The following is a 13,952-nucleotide window of genomic DNA, read 5'->3' on the forward strand; positions in this document are numbered from 1 at the left end:
AATATTTATGTATTAAAAAGGTTGTTTTTGAAAATCAATTATGAGTTTACGATACGATTGGTTTGGTATGAAAACTCATGGATGTCATAAATATGGTGTTTGTTTGACTTTTTGGAATAGGGACTTAATTTCGGTGATAGACAGACCTCATTTAGTGTTTTTCCACATACTTTCCTGCCCGTGTTTAGTGTGTTGTACTTGTAGCAGCTGGATGGCTCAGTGGGCTAAGTATTGGGTCGTGGGTTCAATCCCCGGGGTGTCCACTGATCCCCATCCAGATTGGGTCCTTAGGCAAGACCCTTGACCTGCTGCCCAACTGGGTCCCTGTGCCCCTCAAGTACAGGGTTGTGTCAGGAAGGGCATCCGGCGTAAAAACTCTGAAAAATCACTGATGCGAAACAGTGGGTGCTGTTTCGCTGTGGCGACCCCGAAAGGGATAAGCTGAAAGGTGAAGAATTATTGTGCGTTTTACTTATTGGCACCAAAACCAAAAAAAATCTAAAAGAAAAACCTTTTCAATGTGGCATCCATGTTAGTCTGGGGTATAAAAAGCTGATTTAACCAGTAAGTCCAAGTTCAACAGTCATGAACACACAATGACGCTGCTTGAAGGACGGACAGCGCCACCTGGCTGTAGCATGCTTTTGTGTCGGTAGTAGTCAAATGCTGCAGGTGAACTTGGTGAGTCTCAGTGCCAGACTCATCAAGACACAGAACTACTGTCAGAGTCTGTGACAGACCCAGGAGTGGAACCCCACAACCATGACCAGAACCTATAAGGACCACTGACCCCAGACCCAGGAGTGGAGCCCCACAACCATGACCAGAACCTATAAGGACCTCTGACCTCAGACATGGTTTAACAAACGCCACACAGCTGCAGACCTTTACAAGATGTGAGGGTACTAGGGTTTACAGACGATTCTCAACCGACTCCACTGCTTTGACCTGAATGACAGACAGACGTTGCTGGTGACTCCACTGACATCAAGACACCAACGTGAAAGTTTACTGTAAACACAAGACCATGTGACCTTGACAATGCAGCAACTGTCTACCGTCATGTTCACTGATGAGTATCGGGTCACCTTCCACAGAAATGTTGATCGTCGGCGTTGCTAAAGAAGGTGAGGTGAGCGATACGTCGAGGTCAACACTGTCTTCAGGGTCTTCTTTGGTGGAGGAGGTGTAACAGTCTGGGAAGACATCACCAGTCGGAGCCAAACTGATTTGTCATTGTAGATGATCCAGTCACAGCAGGTTCTTACTTCAGTGACATTATCCCCCAATTCCACCAGCACACCCCAACTTTCTGTTCATGGATGAAACCATTCCACCACATGGTGCTTTAGAATCATCACAGCTGAACTTCAGGAAGTGGGAGTGTCTCTTATGGAATAACCATCAATGACCTCTGACCTGAACCCCATAGAGGACGTCTGGGACCAGCTGAAGCAGAGACTGGATGATCAGCCCCACCCCCACCTGGATCCGGCCCCCGGGCCTTGACTTTGACAAATGTGTATTAGAGTATAAAAGTTGATATAAGCTGCAACATACTCATCTCCTTGTCACATTTCACACATCCAAGCCTTCATACACAATTATACAGCCAACACATAGAGTGCACAGACACAAAAGTGACAACAACCAAATGTGGGCTGTGAGCCAGCTCTAACCCTCAGGTTTAAATATGTCAAATTAGATTCTACAATGTTCCTGTTTTGTGTTTTGTGAGAAAAATGCATTGTGTTTAGTTTGTGTGGATGAAATCAAGCAAATGTTCAAACTGAAAAATATGAATGTCATCAACATAGAAGAGATGGTTTGATGTGGACACTTCACAAAGCTTATCTGTGAGAAAAACCTGCTGAAACAAGAACATAAAGGAAACATAACACTTGCTTTGCGTTTATAGCATTTTCCTGCAGCCATGTTTCTATCAAAATCATCTTTTGATGAATATGAAACAGGGAGAATGAATTAATCTGGTCTTTTTGTTAAACGCAACACTCTAAAATCTTTGTACTTGAAACAGCACAGATTAGTGAAATAAGAAAAAGGACAACAGTCTGAGTATTTTTTTTGTAATTAAATGTCAGACAGACAATTTTATTCTAGTTAAGAAGATAAACATTTTGATTAAATACATTATCGCAGAGATAAATGTCTAAAGGTAATGTAGGGTGTCTATTGTTGGTGTTGTTTAGTAAGGGAATACACAATCTGGCTGTCTTTGTATTTAAGATACAAATATGTTTTGTGTTGCTTAATTGTTTTAAATTCCATCTCTAACCTAATTAACAATTTACATTTAACCAGTCTGCATGTGTCTGGGTATTTTTTTTATTTAAGTTTTCAGAGTTTTTATGTCATTAAGCAACAAATCAGGAAAATTCTGCAGCTTCTCTGTCAGGAAGCAAACACATTTAAAGTTTTTTCAGGTTGCAAGGAAGTCACCAAACATGGGGAGTTTGGATCAGATGAGGTCAGTCAGAACAAAAGAGTGGAGTTTCCAGAATGAACCGTTTACTCAGCTGCTCCTGCGTGGCTCTGTGGATTCAGGAGAAGTCAGAACAAACTTCTGTCAGATGCTTCAGAGAAATGCAAACAAATTCTGTTTTCCCTGTCTTTAATGGGAGGTTTGTGCAGCTCTCTTATCAGCTGGAGACTGATAAGTGAGGAAAACTGTGGATGTGGAACACAAACACATTTATAGCAGAAAAGACAATCCTAGTGTTATCATAATAAAATTGTTCTTTCTTTCCGATTGTGGATTTAGTAAGAGATAACGCCCAACGAAATGTGCATTATCAGAAATTAACACACAACGTGGAAGTGACGAGGTGGTTAAAATAAAATAGTTGAAGAACTTTCCAGCTTAGATGTGAGACATCATCCTGGGGTTCTCCCATAACCTGAATGAAAACTATCGGGTGAGAGCTTTTGAAGCTTCATCAAGCAAAGCTTCTTCATGGCTGACAGACTGAAAACATCAAAACAGCAGCTCTGGAAAGGTAGTGTGACATCCTGCAAAGAAGAACTCAAAATGTCACAACTTCAATGGATGTAAGAAATTTGAAGATTTTATCAAAGAGGGATTCCCATGTTTAGATGTAACATCTCAAAGTTTTTGGTTGTGGCTTTTGAATTTCAGGAGCCAGCCAGCAAGGCCGAGTGGGCCCCACATGGTTTATAAGAGAGCAGAAAATGTGGGCGCGGATTGGGTTTGACCGCAGTTTCTGTGGTGGCTCCAACCTATGTTTGCCCACATTGGCTTAAGTGGACACTCAGTGGGTTAGCTCGTTATGCTATCCAGCCGCCTGGTGGACAGCGGATTCCCAAGCATGCTGCAATGGAGCTTGCTTGTGTGCTGTAGTGGAGCTGGCTAGCATGCAACCGCGGAGCTTGATAGCTTGCCAGCTTGCCATAGTGGAATTTGCTAGCATGCTACAGGGGAGCTTGCTAGCTTGCTAGCGTCACGAGTTAACCCAGTGAGTGCCCACTTAAACCAGTGTGGGCAAACACAGGTGGGGCCACCACAGAAACTGTTGACCAACCCAATTGGGGAAATCATTTTCTGCCCACCTTAAACCATATGGGACCCTCTTGGCCTTGCTGGCTGGGGAGATGATTATTTTTTGTTGCAATTTCAAAGTAAAAAAAATTTAGATTATGTTACTAATAATTTTTTTTTCAATCTTTCTTGAGTGTGTAATTGAATACATATATGCCAAAGGCAAAATCTAGACAGCAAAGTGAAGTAGATTAAAACATTTTTCCCCAAAAAACATAATTTTAGCTCACACAAATGAATCGTATAAAGTATAAACAGATGGTCCCGCTTGAAATGACAGACTAAGAGAAGTTTGTGATGGAAATTATACATTTCCTCCTTCGTTTTCCTCCTTGACATTAAACGAGTGACATTTGTACACACTAGGACCATAGACTTAATATATAATTAGTATATAATTATTAGTATATAATTAATATATAGTTAGAACCCATAAGATTTGTTTGTTTCTTGCCAGGACATTTTGATTACGATATTAGAACATGTTGATTTCGTTAGAATAAAATGTCCATTTTAGATATGAAACCGACGTGGCCTGGGCTTTTCCGGCTCAAGCCCTGAATGTGCGTTTTTTTTTTTTTTTTTTTTTTTTACTTAGAACTATCGTTTAACATTCATGATAATGAAAGTTTTGTATTTTCCTAGCTTTAGGGAACGCAACACTCGCCATCAGGCTGACCAATCAGAGAGGAGTTGAACAGAGAGGGAAAATCCTCCGTGTTTCATTCGCTGACAGCCCCCCTCTCCTTCCTCCCGACCCGGTGTTTAGTCCGACTTCTGAACTTTTCCGGCGGTTCTAACTTCCAACAAAAAATGGACACCTGACGGTTTTTGAGAGGAAGAAGCGGGACAGCTCTTCTGTTGTGGTGGCTGCAGCGGGCAGGAGGACTGTCGGAACACATGAAACAGGTAAAAACGCTAAAAATGATATCTAGTGACAGTTTTGTTAGCTAAAGCGTTAGCCTAGCATAATTCAGTGTGCTAGCTTGTTGCGCAAAGATGGGCGCCATATTGGAATGGTATAGATGCCTGTTTGCTGCTGTTATTTATTATTTTTATTATTAAAAAATATTTTATTTTACATTTTATTCCAATGATTTTTCTGAAGATCGTTTTAATCAGAGCATTTTTGCATCACCAGAATCCTGTTGATTTGACTTTTTTTTAACTTTATTGTAAACATCAGTTTTAGTCAAAAAACGGTGCATGATAGCCATTAATATACACTGTAAAAGTTTGTAAACTTGCATTGTGAAAGACTATGTAGAGCTGTGGGATGTATTTCCTGTTCAAAATAAGACTGCTTGTTTACTTCCCAGACTCTCCAGGATTTCGTGGCAGATATTTATGATTCTTGCTGCCTAAAACACCTGATGTTGCAGCAGCTTTTGTGAAAAGTTGTAAAAAAAAAAAGTTGCAGTGTTTTTAATAAATATTCCTTTTGAAAAGCGCCTAAAATTTTTATGATGAAATAAAATTCTTATTCATTCCAACTCTTTTTATTGTAACGTGTGCATTAGGAAAATACATCATCACAATGTTGTTGTGCTGTCATTTAACTTAAATAGAACCGTGAAACACAAAATGAACTTTTGGTCCTCTCTGCTCACAGTAACCCAATATATGTGTACGGCCAACTTGAATTTCCATCAGCATATGAGCTGGTCGCTCATAAATACGTGCTAAAAACATCAGCCTTAGCAAGTTACCTTTGAAGCTTGGTATCTAGGATGACACATACAATTTAAATCCATTTTGTTTTTGGAGTATTTGCTAGAAGGAGAAATAATATGCTTATCATTGTTTATAGAGATTCTTGGTCGCTTTAAAAGACATCTTGTAATTTCAAATTCTCCTCTATTCCCATGAAAACAGTGGTCTACTGCCTCAACCGGAAATGAGTGAGCGGTCTTAGACCGAATGCAGAAATAGGTTGTGCATATTGCACAAACAGAGCTGAAAAAACAAGAATGTGACTTTTCACTAGTAAATTATTAGTCAGCTAATTGGATGGAAAATTATAGAAAATTGTGGAGAAAATTTTCAGGTTCTGTTAAATGATCAAAAACAAGAATGATTTTTTTTATGTTGTTTATATTACTGATGAACTGAACCAGAAGGTTGTCAAAAAAATTAAAATGAGAAACATTTCTTTCTATCTAAATCTTTGTGGGTTTTTTTAATCAGTTTTGTTGATTCTGATCTCTTGTTATGAATAAAGATTTGAATGATGGTGATTTAATACAAATATTTTAATTTTCATATTTCCGGTAAAATGACAGACACAGAATCAAACATTATCTTAAATAGTAAGAATCGTAGTTCAATTTGGGAATCGTTTAGCTTGATTCGTCAATCGAATCGGATCGCCACCTTAGCAACGATCCACAACCCTAGTTTAAATCCATTTTTTAAGAAAAATATTCAATCACAAGGTGGGGAAAACACAAAAACAGGAACTCTTAGAAAATGAATGCAGCAGTGTGACTGTAAACAAATAAACAAACAAACTTTACATGATAAAAAGGAAAAAAAGAAAGTAATGAAGAACGTCTGTTAACTGAGATTTGAATCATTTTAAACACATTTTTAAAATATTGAATAATTTAAAGTTTTTATTTTATTTATTTATTTATTTTTGCCTTTTTACTACTATTACACACACTCACTTCAATAATGTTTGCAGCTGCATCTGCAAAAACTCTAAATGTAATCGTGCCAGCCAGACTCCCCCCAGCAGCCAGGACCAAGCTCCTTCTCTGGTGATACATGGAGCGAACTCCAAACTCACAGTGCATCGTCCACATGACACCATGAGTGTTGTGGTTGAACACTTTCTCCAAATCTACCAAACGTATGGAGTGGATGAGCAAACTCTCATAAGGTTTTAAATAAAAAAAACATGTCTGAAGAGAGCAGTTCATGGTGTTTAAAATCTCACTCTCAAAAGACCCATAGAATGATTTAAAAAGTGACGCGTGGATGAGATAAAAAAAACAGGTTGTTGGATTAACTTGGGAGAAAACCCGACCTGTCCAGTGCTTTCTCAGATAAGATCAAGCCATCATTTTTAATAAAAAGGCTCTGTTCATTTGTGATGCTAAATCATACAGAGTCAGTGGTCTGAAAAGTCCTCGCACAGTGATGCAGCATCTGGCATTGTGTTTGTATTCTCATCAGAGCTGATTGAGGATTCAGTTGTGGTGAAGAGGACTCTGGGATTACTGTGATTTTCGGAGATGATGGTCTGCTTAGCAATCTGGTTGTATAGATTTAGTTGATTCTGGTATACAAAGTTCCCGCTTATTCTTGTTTCTTTATTCGCAGTTTTACGTATTCACAGATTTTTTTTTCAGTAACGGGACTTCTCTGGTCCGTCACAAAAACCAAAAACCCGAAGAACTCAAGACACTTGTATGAAACTATTGTTTCTGAAGGAGCTTACACACACACACACATTTAGACCTCCCGCTACACTTTAACTTTCATGTTTTCTTTGATTTTCTTTTTTTTACAAAAACGATTCAGTCACATGTTTGAACTCCTGCAGTAATCTGGTTCCACCTGCTGTTCACACACAAAACTGCAGCTCCTGCAGGTCAGTGGCTTATAACAATCCCTCAAAAAGGGATTGTGGAAAGTTATGTTAAATAAAATAGAATAACAGAATAGAAGTTACACTTTTACAAGATACACTACAAAATAGAAGCGAAAGAAAACCAACACTATTTTTTGCCTATAGAAAATGATAAATGCTTAACCCTTTATCGTGAAAACTTTATGTACAGTTTTGACATTCGTTGGACGACTGAAACTTTTGAACCGTTTGCACATTAAACATAAAACTGTTGAGATTTCAGAATACAGCACATTATGTTACCATATTGGCTCAAAACTCCTTCGGTGTCCTGGGGAAGGCTTTTTTATCCAAAGCTGTGGGGCTGACCTTAGCCCCAAAGGCTGCACAGAAGGCCTTCCAATACTTGAGAGATGAACTGAGGCCCCTGATCTGAGACCATGTCCACAGGAATGCCTAATCATGACTGATTACTTGGGCTGCCACAAACGATTATTTCAATAGTCGACTAATCTCCGATTATTTTTTTCGATTAGTCGACTAATCGGTTCGTGCGGCGACTGGATGTAAAACACTCATCTTAACCATCATTATCTTTAAACTTGAGGTCTTTAAGTTATATTCTAACTAAAATATAGACAATAGTTTATTAATCTTTTAATGAATCATGCAGGTTTTGTCCTTCATTTGTTTCTGGCATTAAGACTTAAATCAAATGAGGTAATCTGAATCAACTACAGAAAACTTATTAAAACCCTGCAACTCTTTTTTTAAAGCTTTAAAACATATATTTAATAAAACATGTACAATGTATTTCAAAAGCTATTAGCAGATATAAACATACTCACAATATTTGCTCACTGAGGCCCATTTATTAAAGCAAAACACTAATAACATGTTTGAACTCAATATATACATAAAAAACCTGAGGATGCCCATATAAACAAAGAAAATAAATAAAAAGGGGGATATTTATATTTTAAAAAGGGAGAAAAGCAGGAGATGTTAGAATGAACATCATTCTTTCACTACCTACATCCACTGCACATGCGCAGACCAATACTTCATATGTTCAGTTTGGGGGAGAACCCATAAATCTGTGTTACTTCTTCAATGTTGTGGTTGTTTTGCTGTTTGTTGTCGTTTTTGTGACTTTAGGTTACATTTACTTGTAGCTTAATGCAGATAATGTAATGCTACACTTGTAAACTTAGCTCTGGACTTTTAGGTGAGCTCCTTCACTTCTGGGACTCGTAGTTTTAAATCGTTCCATAACTCTGCAGCACATACGTACCGACACACAGGCTCTCTGTCTGCGAGGTGAATGTTTCATTATCCGATCTTTGAACCGAACGACGTGATCGCAGTGCGGAATATTAATGAAGCCTTGGACGAGCGGTTCACGTCCAGTATAAATTCATAACGCGCGCCATCCTCGCAGCGTTTGGTTAGAAGAGCGCAGATTATGAAACGTTCACTATGCAGACAGAAGCGCCGTAGACACAGATCTGCGACTGATCTTCTGGTTCATCTCCAAACAGCGCAGTAATGACAGCCGCGGCGGAGCTAGCTGTGTTAGCGCCAATGTTAGCTTAGCTAGACGAAGCTCTCTGTTCAGCGTGATCAAACTCAGTCACATCATGCTTCATCTTCAGGTGATCATTTATCGCCATAGTGCTCTCATGGAACACAAGTTCTGTCTTGCATAAAAAAATTACATTTGACACTTTTTCCTCTTTCATTTTCCTTCCCACATTTTCGAGCAAGCGTGTTGTTATGAGACTACCAAGAACTTCCTGTTACGTCACTGCTGACCGGATTAGCACCACTGCGCATGTGTGACAAGGACAACGGGAGACCCGGCATTAGAACGCGCGAACAGTAGTTTTAAGATGAAAACAAGGAAAAAAACAAACAAAAAACGACGCTTCGACGACCAAATTATTCGTCGACTATTTTAATAGTCGAATAGTCGTCTATTAGTCGAATAATCGTGGCAGCCCTACTGATTACCTGGTTCCGGCGTGTCTTGCCAATTAAAACATAACAGAGCAGGGTATGTTGGAAAACATGCAGGTACGCACCCTCAAGGGCAGGAGTTACCTATCCCTGATCCATATAGACAAAATTTCTAGGTTTAGCCAGGGAAGGAGGGGGTCTGGTGGTGGATCTACAGTATTACATTCAGACCTTCTGCAGATAATGTTGATAATTTTGCAGATAATGTTGTTCGGTTGGCTTCATCAATCCAAAGCCTTCTGCATTTGTACGGGAGGTTTGAAGCTGAATCTACAAAAATGTAATCGTGTAGTTTTCCAACCAGACTCCCTCCGGCAGCCAGGACCAAGCTCTGCTTTGGTATACATGGTGCGGACCCCTAAAACTCACAGTGCATCGTCCACATAACACCATGGGTGTTGGGATTGAACACTTTTTCCAAATCTACCAAACACATATGGAGTGGATGAGCAAACTCCACAAACCCTCCAGCACTCTGTGGAGAGTGAAGAGCTGTTCTACAACCAACACCTCAATAACAGTCCAGGCTGCAGCCCGCTTGAACTGCTGGTACCTGTTAGCTGACTGAGGAGTCCCGCAAGAAAACCAGGCTCCAAAGGACTCCTTCCTGAGAGGTGACCCTTACTCTGGTGTACATCAACAGATTCAAGGATTTCCACCATGTTGGTCAACACAGCAGTGGAGGTTGTTGTTAACCAAAACCCTACTAATCAGACATGAAAGTTCTGTTTGTGTTTGATTGGCAAAACCCTCTGCATTCATCCGGACTTGGGACCGGCACATGGAGACACAGATTGTGCCCCCTTGTGGTTGCATTATTTTGCTAAAAAATGTCATTTGATGAAACCAAATGACATTTTTGTTATTGTTTTGTCCTCAGCCTGCAGCCTAGCCTTCTTTTTTTATTTTGTATTTTATTTTTATTTTTTTACCAGCTTCCTGTAATCAGTCCTTATCTGTCTCATTGGTTTACCACTGTATAGCCTATACTGCTGTTTATTTATCATATCAACTGACAGCCTATACTGCTGTCAGTTGATCTGCTATGCCTCAGTGGTTGTTGTGAGTCTCAGTGTTGATTCCTGGAGGTTTTCACCGTGTTAGACTGCTGTGTTTTTTTTTTTTCTTTTCATGTTTTCTTGGTGATCTAGCACACTGGAGTTCTTTTTTTATTAACATTGTTTTTGGAAGACTTTTGGTTATTTGGAATTATTTGACTACTCACACTAAGATGGAATAAGGAGGATCCAGCTGCGTGAAACTATTTCTTTGGAAGATAATTTTTCACTTTGGAATTTTTTTTTTTTTTCATTTTTTTCCTCGGACAGACCTCAAAACCTACATTGATCTGGTTCTGTAATCATTGACTGTTTTCTCTTGGCTTTTCCTTTTTCCTATCATTATCATCTAAATAACAAATACCTACATAACACATTACTATCATAACGTGTCACCTAAATGAAATGTCATCTAAACAACACGTCACCTATATAATGTATCACCTAAGTAACAAATAACCAATACCATATCACCTAAATAAGAAATAACCTACATACCATATCACCTAAATGACATATCACCTAAATAACAAATAACCTACATACCATATCACCTAAATGACATATCACCTAAATAACAAATAACCTACTTACCATATCACCTAAATAAGAAATAACCTACATACCATCTATATAATATATCACCTTTAAAAATAGGTGAGCTTGGATAAGTGCAGAAACCACATCACTCAGGTAAAGCTCACTTACGGAAGGGTCTGTCGGCCAACAAAGCTACCCAACAAACCCGTGGCACCATCTTTTTACAATGCTACTACGAAAAATCCACAAAATCTTGGGGGGAGTGGATTAATGAAAGAAGACTTCTTTCGTGAAACTTGCTGTGACTATTTTAATGAGCTGATTTCTTCCTATAGCTGTCATTGAAGGTATCCCCTTTGACCTTGTCCATTCTTCACAGAGATTCTTAAAAACGTCTTTATGAATTGTGTCCAAGTTTGTCAGTGCAATTTCATCTTTATTTGTATTTAGAATTCTCCTACAAATAATCTTCACACTGTCTGAGTCCTTCAGTAGTTTCTGAAATAACAGCACTATCACTTTCTGAACGCACTCTCTAACTTTCTCTTCTGTGCTGATTTGTCCAGATTCTTTTTTGTTTTCCGTTGAAGAACCAAATTTTCTTTTGAAGAAATTTTTCACCTCTCTCCACCATTTTCTTTTAGGTTCTGTGTGAAGATGGTTTTCTGTCTTTTCAGAAAACAGTTTCATGGTACAAGGCTTCTTCTGGGACTTTTCTATGTACTTAATGAAATATGCAGCAATCATTTCATTTAGGTGATCACTTCCTACATCTTTCATTGAAGGCATACTCTCTGACCTTGCCCATTCTTCACAGAGTTCCTTGAAAACACTTTTATGTTGTGTGTTTAAATCTGTCAGCATGTTTTCGTCTGCGTTTGCTTCCAGAATTCTTCTACAAATCCTCTCCACACAGTCTGAGTCCTTGAGTAGTTTCTGAACCACCAGTGTTATTACTTTCTGGACGGACTGTTTTAGTTGCAAATTTGTTCTGGTTTTCTTTATTTTTTCTGATGACTTTTTACTTTGACACCAAGATTTATTTAGTATTATTTCTTTCCTTGCTTGCTTCTCTTTTTTTTGTGATTCTATTTCTGGGTAAAGGTAGCATTTGATCCGTTTTAGGATCCGTTTACTGCTCATTCCTGGGTAGTAGTGGATAATTTTTAATATAGCTTCCTTATACACTTTTCTTAAAGTTTTGATTTTTGAAAAGGTTTGTAATTTGCGAGAAGCACTTTGTGTCCAGAAAGAAATACCAGTACCTAAGGATGAGTAAAATTTATGTATGCAATGGACAACTCTTCTTATAGTTACCGGTCTTGAGGCTCCTTTTTTGATTTTCCGAAACGCTTTAATTAAAGCTGTTTCAGTGGTTTTATCATAACTTTTTTGAACTTGCTTCACAGATTTTAAATTTGGCTCATGTGACCCAGTACTTTCACTACAGATAACCTCATTTATAGCATCGGTGATGGCAGAGGTAATACTATAAATTTGAGAGTGAAATATTTCTAAAAAGGCATCTTTCAAAATGGATTCCACTGTTTCCCCAAGTAACCGTTCAGTCTGTGAAATAGTTTCAGATTGCATCTCTCCAGAACATTCTGATTCACTTTCACTTGAAAATTCAAATGGAGCAGCGATTTCATCTGGAGACTGGGGTTCAATTCCATATGCATTTTTCATCATATGTTCAGTTACTGAAAAAATGAACATGTTAAAAGTTTCTGAATATAGATCCTTGAACTGAAAGTTCGTAAACCGTGGTAAGTAGTTTCTTATCTTTCTATAACTTTCTTCAATCAATCTTCTTATCCGTTCGTTGTTAAGCTGGGACCATCTAAATTCTTTTAGCTTTTTTTTCAACCTTGACAATGGCATGTGTTGTATATCAGAGTTTCTAGACATGAGTTCATTTCGAAACGCGCATCTGATTAAATCAAAGTAAAAGACTATATCTGAAGTAAATATGGAATGATAAACTTCCCACATTTCAAATACAACTCTTGACTTGGCAGTACCCCAAGGTGTTTGTATGTCAGCCCTTTCAATGGACCACTGGTCCTCAGGTATAAAATCTCTGGCAAAAATGTTTTCTATCATTGCTAAAACCTCCTCTCTACTTGTAATATACCCATGAGATTTTGTCTTGTCTTTTGTTTCCCTCATTATTTTTGAAATATAATCTGAACATTCTGATTCGTCCCTATCAGAAAATGCTAAACTCAAACTCCGTTTTGAATCGGCTGTCAATAAACTTTCTTCACTTTCTAAATCACATGTAATCATCTTGAGAGAGCCGTTCTCGCTTTGAGCTTCTTCCTCAGAGCTTTGATCAGTTGCTGCCACTGGTAAATCCATTGAAGGACCAGAGTGTGATTGAGCGCTGGTCGATGATCCTGCTTGCATGCTGTCCCATGCCACTCTGACAGGTCTTAGGCTGTGCCTTGACCTATCACTCGAAGCAAAATCCGAAGACATGTCTTTGTTTGAAGCTGTGGGTTTCTGTTCAGATGTCTCCAGGGGCGTTACTTTGTTTCTTTGTTTACGAAACAACTTTCGAAGCTTTCCTAAAAACTTTTTCATTGTCTCGAGTGATTTGTCTCTCTGACTTGAATGAACAACTATTAGAATTAATTCTTAAACGTATTCCTCAGCTTTTTTGATGTCATACCGCATCATATGACACATCACATGACACATCATGACACATCATGACACACACATATATGCCACTTGTGTCATGTGACTGATGATGTCACATTACACATATGTCACATGACATCATGGGAGGATAGGTATTCTGATGCAGTTTAATATTGTTGATAGTGATATCATAAAACCACAAAAACCCAAATTGAGCAAGAAAACCTTTCTCCCCACACATTAATTGAAAACATTTTTTATTGGTTTCACCCCCTGAAACTTTGTAAAAAGTCTTTGATAGGTGTAAAATGACGTTAGATCAGTATAGTGATTTTGAGTGACCAAAAGCAAAATTACGGCAGATCGCTTACAAGAATGATGTCACCTAGGAGGCTACCAAAGTAGCAGAGGGTGGAAAAGAGTAAAAGTACCTGACCAACCACAATTCCCTTTGCCTTGGTGCAGACCAGCAGCAACAAATACTATAGGGGACATTTTGTTTTAGGAGGGGAGACTTTTTCTATCTACATTG

At 38.5% G+C, this 13,952-nt stretch overlaps 1 protein-coding gene across 2 annotated transcripts in view; it reads left to right on the top strand.

Annotated features, from left to right (window-relative positions):
* Window positions 1-4,270: 4,270 nt before the first annotated feature.
* The window catches only part of stxbp1a (syntaxin binding protein 1a), a 58,800-nt gene continuing 49,118 nt past the window's right edge, over window positions 4,271-13,952 (top strand). Inside the window, exon 1 of one of the 2 annotated variants that reach the window (XM_024299094.2) lies at window positions 4,271-4,486. The gene's annotated coding sequence lies outside the window, so the exon portion shown is untranslated. The remainder of the gene's footprint in view (window positions 4,487-13,952) is intronic. The other variant, XM_024299095.2, reaches the window with a different exon arrangement.

Source organism: Oryzias melastigma, linkage group LG12 (assembly GCF_002922805.2).
Source record: "Oryzias melastigma strain HK-1 linkage group LG12, ASM292280v2, whole genome shotgun sequence".
Classification (NCBI taxonomy): Eukaryota; Metazoa; Chordata; class Actinopteri; order Beloniformes; family Adrianichthyidae; genus Oryzias; species Oryzias melastigma.